Consider the following 6590-nt stretch of genomic DNA (forward strand, 5'->3'; position numbering starts at 1 on the left):
TTATCACCCCCTCGAGCCCCATTTGCTTTCTTACTGCCCTTTTCCTCCTCTCCCTCTTCGACTTCGATTAGCAAACGATCAGGCCAGCTAAGGTTTCGGATTCAGCCCACCCCTCCTCGACGATTCGAACCACTTAGGGTTTCGCTGAGCAGTTCAGAAGGAGTCATGACTATGAAGGTAAAGATCTCCATTCTCGGTTTCCTAGCTGGGGAATTTTCACGAACACAAGCCCTGCCTTTTATTGACTACATGCTTGTTTTTTGCTTTTTTGTGATTATTTCGTTGCTAAGTTTTCTTAAATCTCATATACTATAATCTTGAAATGTTTCTCAAAAGTGGCATCTTTTGGATTTTTGAATAAAGATAGGATTTTTATAAGTTTACGGGAGGGAATATTTTGGGATAGAGCATAAAACTTTTAGTAAATAATAAATATCATATGCTATAGGTCACTTTTTTTTCTTCTTCTGGATTTGTAATGTAGGGCTTCCACTGTTGTATTTTGAATTTCAAGTTCTTTATTTTTTTAAATAAATTGAGATGATCATTTGGCAGTCCCCAATTTATAGTGAGCTGTATTCAATCCAATAATTAGGCTTATGAATCTTCAAGATGGCCGATATTTGCAGAAAGTTAAGGATTTGTACCCATTCTTTAGTGAATATGGGTTAATCCGTTACCGTGTAATGGTCGAGGTAACTTTCATTAAATTCTCCTGTAAGAATACATATTTAATAAGTGCTTTTTTATCCAACACCAGTGCACAGTTTTAGTCTTACATTATTTTTTTTTAAGAATAATGGTTTCATATTTAAATGTAGATTATACAATAATTTTTGTAGCGAATGATAAAGAAATGTTTCTGGTAAAGCATGAAGAAACTGTGGTTGTTGATTGGATATCCTTGTTCGTCTGGCTTACAAATCATAATATGTCTCAGGTATTTAGATAAAAGGTTTTAAGCATTAGTTAGCTCAAAAGGTTTAAAGTTGTGCCTAAAATGTTCTGTGAACCGTTGGGATATTTATATTTGATATGCATATCTGACAATAGTACCCCTCTTCTAATAAATTTGCATATGATGTAGTATTAGCAGTTTCTGTATGAGTCCATCGAACATTGTTTATTTAGGTCATGCTTATTAGTATGCTTTCTTTTACAATCTGACAAAAAGTCCAGCCTCTGCTTTGATGTAGGTAGAACTCTTCATTAAAACTTGTCATAGTGTAGTCATGTCTTGTGTAATGGAGAAAGAGGTAACTTACAAGTAAAAAAGGTTTACCTCTTTCTCCATTACCCATCATGATCTGACAAAGCTGGCCACTGTAGTTATATTTTCATGTTGGCTACTTAGTGCAAAATGCTAATCTGAAGCGATTCTTTTTTAGGTAAAATGATTGCTAAAATTAACAGAAATACCTGAAATCAAGGAGGTTCAATGCTTTAGCGAGAATGCCAGGTCTTATTTAGAAAGTATAGTTAGTGGCTTCGGCAAAGCTGATGCTCTGGAAGTGAAAAAGATTGAAAAAGTAACTAACCACGTTCTTAAGGTAGTGGAATACTTCTTGAAACAGAAATGTCAATCCAATGCTGAGATTGTTGAGGTGAGTTTTTGATGTTCTTTGCTGTGGGTACTCTATGCTTCCTCTTTTTATAATTATGACTAACTGTGGTTTCAAAGATTTCATTTGATGCTTAATATTTGACATCAGATTCTACAAAATTCTTTTTTAGGTACTGGAGTTTTTCTGTTTTGCTTGTACATCAGAGGATATAAATAATTTAGCACATGCATTGGCACTGAAGGAGGCATTCAACACCGTCATATTTCCTATGGTGATTGAGTTGTTGAATGCAATATGCAAATTAGTAAAGGAAAATGCTCATATCTCCATGTTGTCTCGCACTCATGGATAGGTATTTACAGTTCCAGATGAGAGGCAACTCTTGTTATAATGGAATACCAACTTTTTGTTGATTAGATGTTATCTACAAAAACTTTAATGCTATATAGGCATAATTGAAAATCTTATATTGTTCCTTTTATTTGTGTTTACACATAGAAGGACATAGTTTATTGTATATATTGATTTAAAAAAAAGAATCAGAAGCTATTAGACTAAGAAAATGCAGAGAATGCTTCAAGGAAAAAGAAAAATTCTTTTTCATTTCCATGAACTAATTTATTTAGCAATCCTAAATTCTTAATGAAATTTATCCCAAATGGAGAAGGGATGCAACTGACAAGAGCACGTTTAGAGAAGGATTAGAGAAGTGGGAGTACTCAAAGAGTTGATTTTGGCAGTGGGTTGAGCCAAACATGTTACACTTGGTGGGTCCCACGATTTGTACTGCACCAATGGGCCCGGCGGCCTGGGGCGTGACAAATTGTATTATAGCAGTTACGAGTCGGAAGTGTGGAGCTAAGTGCTATGCGGGGCTAAGTGCTATATTGCGTGAGTGTAGTGGGAGCCACCTCTAGAGTCCACATAACCTAGTGATACCGGGATGTGCCAATCGTCATGTCACGATGAGGACGTCGCTTATGTAAGGTGGGGTGTTTGTGACACTCCTATTTAGTCGAACATCAGGATATGAGTGAGGATTTAAGTGGCTTAAATTATTTAAGTGTAACATCGGTTAGTCGATTTTGGCAGTAGATTGAGCCAAACAACACGTTACACTTGTTGGGTCCCAAGTCTTGTACTGCACCAATGGGCCCGTCCGTCCAGGGCGTAACATGGCCAATATTAGAAGAGGACATATACTAAGTTGACTGCTCAAAGCATGTAGCTGAAATATCATATTGATAATTTTCATCGTTATGCTACAGGAATAAATGATTTCTTTTGTAATAGGTTTATGTGGTTTAGTTATGATATCTTCTAACTCCTTTTGTAGCCTGCTTCACCCACTACTTTGGGAAAGGAGATGGCAAATTTTGCTTTCAAACAAAGTGAAGTAGGGAAGACCTTTACAGCAGTGCAAATATTGGGCAAGTGTGCTGGAGCTGTTGGAAACTACAATGCGCATAAAGTTGCATATCCTGATATTGATTGGCCAACTGTTGCAGCTGAGTTCGTGACCTCTTTGGGGTTAGGTTTCAACCCTTACGTGACACAGGCATGTTTATTTACTTCTACTACTTTTCTCTTTGCAAGGTTTTACCTATCTGATTCATTTCAGCTTGATGGATTTTTCTTTTGCGTAATTATGTAGTGCATAGACGATTTTGATATGGTTTTTTTCATTGTGGATGACTTGGATAGGTTTCATTAATGGGAGGAGTACTTTATTTAGCTGTACTTTTTTGACACTGCTGCTTGTATTCATTATTCTCTGCTTGAACTAGTTTACTAATAAACAGTCCTCATGAAGATTTACGCAACTATACAAATTGTAAAAGTGTATAACTAATAGAACCTCAGGATTTTCTTTAATATGAGTTTTGCAATCGACTTAGGTGACTTAAACGTAGGTTTTTTTTGCCATTGCACGTTTCAAGAGCTTACAAAAGGTGATTCATATTGTAAGTAGATACTATCATGTTCATGCTTGATATTAAGTAGATACACTTGCAGATTATCCATCTATCTTGGAATTATAGTACCTTTATCAATTAGCCTATTCTTCACCAACCAGTTAGTGCATAAACAATAATGGAATTGCAGCGCCAGCTAATAATTTTGTTAAGTTTGTGTTGTCTGAAAGGTTACGTCAATGTGGCCTATAAATGGAATGACACTTGACTTGCATGCATACTCTCTATCTGAGCCTGTTGCTTGCTCCGTATACAGATTGAGCCGCATGACTATATCGCAAAGTTTTTCAATGCAGTCGTTCAGTTTAATAACATCCTTGTGTGATTTGTATATCCTTGCATATATCTCATAGTATATCTTATTGCTAGGATATTTCACTTAGTTCATATTGTTTATCCTAGCTCATATATCTTGTTGTATTTTACCTTGCTAGGATAACTTATTAATTAGTTTTAATTAGCATAAAATTAGATTAGATTAGCATAAGACCCTAATCACCCTCCTCTAGGGTCTAATAGTACCACCTCTTCAAGTTGATGGAATAGACTCATATCCCTATATTGCATAGAGAAGGTGCTACAATCTATAGTAGAGTTGTTTATTTCCGCATTCAAGAAGGAAACCCGGATTCCTTCCCCCAAAGCGTCCTTGAACGTCTGTTCTATAAGCTGAAAAGCTAATTAAAGAAATTAAGAGGAAAACGAATAGCATATAAGACTATTAAAGGTAGAAATGGTTTTAGAAATCAACAAAATCCGCCAGATTAAACAAAATGGAAAAGCTTAAAAGTGAAAGAAACTATTTGGAAAAGTTGCATTGCATCACAAACCTCGAATTCTCCCTTCTCAAAGTAGAGAACTCCTATGCTGTTGAGTAATTCTATTGGTACTTCTTCACCACCTTTCTTTATAAGACTAAGAGCCTGTGGGAATGAAGGAATGAAGAACGAAGGCAGAAAATTGATAAACAACGGCAGAAGCTAAAAAAATGGTTTAGGACAAAGAAAATAAAAGGTGTAAAAAAAAGCTGATCTCGAAGGATTGAAGCTAACCCATCATTCATCCCACTCATCTGATCCTAGAAACGTATAGTGAGAGTAGTACTTCATTCTTTAATATTTTACCATCTCAACAAGTAATTTTTTTTAACCATATGAAGATGAAAGGATCAAATATTTACTAGAAAATTGATTGCATTAAATTTATTAACGTTCGCCTCTAAAATCCTGGCATGAGATTTTCTGTTTAAAGGTTGACATGTAAATAGATTTTTATCTGAGAATATTTCTATGGGTTTTCACGGCAAAAGTAAAAAAACATACATAGAGATACCTTTATTGGGAGCCTAAATGACAGAAGCAAAATAGAAGATGTCTGGTGCAAGATATAATATTTGGCTTGCTCTCAATATGTTTTATTTATAACCTATTATGGATCCTAGAATAAGATAAACTATAATCAAATCATGCTATATAAGGTTTGCAATTTTCTATCTACCTTATTCTCTTCCAAAAGCTCCATAGGTACTTGTACTTTCTATCTTCAAAATGTAGATATTTTTACAAACCTATATCTTAAACATCATAATGATAGCGGAAGTGCCTTTCTTTTGCAGGTTATGTAGAGGAAGAAGGGAAGAAAAAATTATGAGAATATAATCTAAATTAATCCAATATTGCTATTGAAAAAAAAATAAATTTTAAAGTTAAAAAACCTAGTAAAACTATCTAATGGAAGTGTCATAGTCAATATTTGTCAATAAATACACAATTCCAGCACAAGACCGACTCATTATTAGGTACTAGATAAAACCAAACATAAAAGTGAATTCTTCTACACTATCAAGCATGACGCTAAGGAAAGGTTCATACTGTTTTAAATGCATCTAAACCAGCGCCAGCATCAGATGATATCAACAATTCTCCAAGCTCCATAAATGCCTACACCAAAATCTCATAAAAAAATAATGCAGCATTGCTATACAAGTGTTATTCAAAATAGGGAAGAAGGTCGCAGTTTATGATATCCCATAACAACAAGAAACAATGTAAATTAGCATCTCATCATGCCATTGCCACCTTTACATTTTTATCAAAGCTAATACTACAATAGTCATGGGAAAAGAACATAAATGTTGTCAAGCCAAGGTAAGGAGAAGGCAACCAAGGAGAGGGATCTGTTCATAATGACATAAATGGAAAATTCTACGCTTAACTAGCCCATATTTACAAAACTCTACACGTACACACGCAAAAACACACAAAGGCAAAAAATCAATATCAAAAGAATTGAAACAAAACGATGGTATGCCATGATGGTTGATAATTAAATTCTAGCAAGGTGGCCATAATGAGTTTTGTACGAAAAATGTATCAGATATCCCCCAATCCCTCGGTTTCTCACTTCTTTTCCTCCCGCCATCCCTCTTTTAAATCTATAACCATTTCCAATCTAACCCTCCCATAAATCCTTATTGTCATTAATAAATACCAAGCAAAATCCTTACGTAAGAACATTTTTGTTTGACACCATAGCCACTTTTTTAATCTCAACTTCTACATGATTTAAAATGCTTGACTTCTGATCAAGATTACCAAGATAGTGTAGGCATCGAAAATTGCCTATAGGTCTCTACGAACAGCTTAGTGCTAAGAAAAAACGATGAACGTCATTATCCAGTTCATAGAAGTTTAATTGATGTCGACGAACGCTTAAAGTGGATCAAAAAACTACATGAAGTAACGGAATTTCAGAATAATAGGGATACGAACTGATCGAGAGCCCCACGTTACTTACAAAAGGTGAAATGCTGCTCGTATCCTAGTTTATTCCATAATGATCCAATCATAAGAGCTTATAAAACTCCTCGTCGGATTTCCAACGCACTTTGAATCACTCAAATCTGAGTTCGGACGAAGAAACTATGACAGAAACGAACGAGTGTGCAGAAAAAATCGTGTCAGCCCGAGTTGAGACACCCCGAGGTGTCTCAGCCCAACCGAGACACCCCAATGTGTCTCGGCTAAGGCCGAGACACCCTAGGGTGTCT

General features: G+C 35.4%; 1 pseudogene; it reads left to right on the forward strand.

The window, feature by feature from the left end:
- LOC109845917 overlaps positions 600–6590 on the forward strand; it is a 53131-nt pseudogene continuing 47140 nt past the window's right edge.

Source organism: Asparagus officinalis, chromosome 6 (genome assembly GCF_001876935.1).
Source record: "Asparagus officinalis chromosome 6, Aspof.V1, whole genome shotgun sequence".
NCBI classification, from domain to species: domain Eukaryota; kingdom Viridiplantae; phylum Streptophyta; class Magnoliopsida; order Asparagales; family Asparagaceae; genus Asparagus; species Asparagus officinalis.